Raw genomic sequence first — 2,302 nt, 5'->3', positions numbered from 1 at the left:
GCGGGCCGGCTGCCGAGGATCTGGGCGCTGCTGTCGCCGCTCCTTGGGGGGCTCGCGCTGCTAGGAGTCGGGCCGGTCCCGGCGCGGGCGCTGCACAACGTCACGGCCGAGCTCTTTGGGGCCGAGGCCTGGGGCACCCTGGCGGCCTTCGGGGATCTCAACTCCGACAAGCAGACGGACCTCTTCGTGCTGCGGGAAAGTCAGTGCTTGCCGGGCCCTTCCTCTGTCCGCTGTCCGTGTGCCCCTCCCGGTGTTCCCACACCCCCTACCCCGATGGCAGAGCCTCCTGCATTTCCTGGTCATTCTCTCTCAGCCCTGTGACCCTCCCTCTAGCTCCGACATTCTTGACAGCTTGCCCTTTTTCTCCATCTTTTCCAACCTCAGGTCCCGACCGGTCCACCCCAGTTTAACCTGCCCCCTAATGCCCTGGAAACACTTGTTTCTTTTTTTCCCTGGGAAACGTGCGGCCTTCACACATGTACCTCTCCCCATGGAATCACCTGCTTTCCAAAGTCATTCTGGATCCCCAGGAGTCTGTAACTTGTCTCTTCGCTCCCAAGGCCCCTTCATTCCTTTCTGCTTTACTTCAGTCTTCCTTCCCCTTCATGATCAGGAAAAGATGCATCTTGACAGTTTCTTCTCCTAGGAGACCCTCTCTGTCCCATCATTTACCGAATTAACCCTCCTCTCCCATCGTCAGGGTCTCAGCTTTCCTTGAAGAGACTGTATCCCACCAGGGTTCTAAGCATTCCACAGCCCACACAAGCATTTTGCAGGGACCACAGTAAACCCAGCGCCTCCTTGGAGAAGTTTTCTTATATTGCAGACTTTTCCCTCCTGAGCTGCCTAGTCTTTTGTGTACATTTGACCCTTCTTTAACTTGGTCACCATCTTAGTCTTCCAAATATCTGCTTTGTCAACTTATGGTTCTTGGAAATTCTTTGCTTCAACATTGCTAAATTAATTTTTCTTAGTAGATCTTAATGCTGAGAATGAGCATTTAGTGAGTCTTAGTGTTGGCTTATGCCCACAGAAGCTGGTGCTGTTAAAGGTCACAGCCATAAAGGAAGGTAGTGAAAGTTGACACAAAGCTTGACTGAAAGGATCCTCACCCACACTTGAAGAAGGCCACACATCTGCCAAACCTATAACTAGGCTATTTAAACTGAACACTGAAACTCTCCTTGACTTAAAAGATGGCTTGTGTTTGATGAAACAGTTTCAAAAGTCTGTTCCAATGAGTGCTGATTGAGCTCCAATAGTGGAACCGGGTATTGTAGGATTCTGCTTTTTCTTATGTGTTTAATCATGTTTTGTCCTTTTCTTATAGGGAGAGTTGCTGCATCCTTGGTGTGATGCATCTGTGCGATGAACTTAAACCATTTATTAGGGGACGGCATTGTTAGGTTTGGTGAAAATAAGGCTTGACATATAGTATGGTTATTATTTTCTTTGTGTGGTTCTTTTAAGTCAACCAATCTGATTCCTAGCATCATCCATTGGCTTCAATTTGTCTTGATCAACAATATTTTTCCATGTTCATTCTTCCTGTACTTCTCTGCTGCCTTTACCATTGATCTTGTGATACACTGTTCAGTGTCCCTATTCCACTAGACCAGAAGAACTGTCCTGAGAGGGCAGATGAGCTGGAATAGACTAAAAGTGTTCTTGTTGAGAGCAGTACCCAGAATTCTTGTAATCACTGATTCTCTTGGTAGGAAACATTTTTTCTAATATTGTATATTTGATTCTCTTAGGAAATGATTTAATCGTCTTTTTGGCAGACCAGAATGCACCCTATTTTAAACCCAAAGTAAAGATATCTTTGAAGTAAGTATGAACATGTTTGTTTCTGTAAAACATTAGTCTTCAGTATAATAATGAATGTACAGTAACAGCTTAGATTGTCTTTGAAATAAGTTTTAACTCGTAATGTTGTAACACAAAACCACTAGTTTTCAGGTTTAAGTAACAAATAATTTGTTAGGAAAAATAGTGAAAGTACCAAAGTTTAAGAACTAGTCACTTTTTAAAAAATAAAGAAATCTGAGTGGGCTCAGTTTGGGTTCCTATATTTATAACAATTTTCGTTAGCTTACAATCTAATATGCTTTATTGACTGTGTTGGGAATTGTCCCTCATGCTGAGTATGCCTGTGGGAGCAGGTCATTTGAAGCAGACTCATGTCAACCATGTGTTGTGTTGAGAGGAGAGGGGAATACATAGTTTGCTGTATGGAGCCTCTGTCCTATTTTTTTTTTTTTTTTTTTTTTTTTTTTTTTTCACACAGAGGGGGGATTTT

At 43.9% G+C, this 2,302-nt stretch overlaps 1 protein-coding gene across 2 annotated transcripts in view; it reads left to right on the top strand.

Moving 5' to 3' along the window:
• Positions 1 to 6: 6 nt before the first annotated feature.
• Positions 7 to 2,302, top strand: part of ITFG1 (integrin alpha FG-GAP repeat containing 1) — a 286,251-nt gene continuing 283,955 nt past the window's right edge. Inside the window, exons 1-2 of one of the 2 annotated variants that reach the window (XM_006170470.3) lie at positions 7 to 199; positions 1,758 to 1,830. The gene's annotated coding sequence lies outside the window, so the exon portion shown is untranslated. The remainder of the gene's footprint in view (positions 200 to 1,757; positions 1,831 to 2,302) is intronic. The other variant, XM_014585000.2, reaches the window with a different exon arrangement.

Source organism: Tupaia chinensis, unplaced genomic scaffold (genome assembly GCF_000334495.1).
Source record: "Tupaia chinensis unplaced genomic scaffold, TupChi_1.0 Scaffold148557_1, whole genome shotgun sequence".
In the NCBI taxonomy this organism is placed as follows: domain Eukaryota; kingdom Metazoa; phylum Chordata; class Mammalia; order Scandentia; family Tupaiidae; genus Tupaia; species Tupaia belangeri.
The sequence above is the reverse complement of the archived record's forward strand: the minus strand, read 5'-3'. Positions and strand labels throughout refer to the sequence as shown.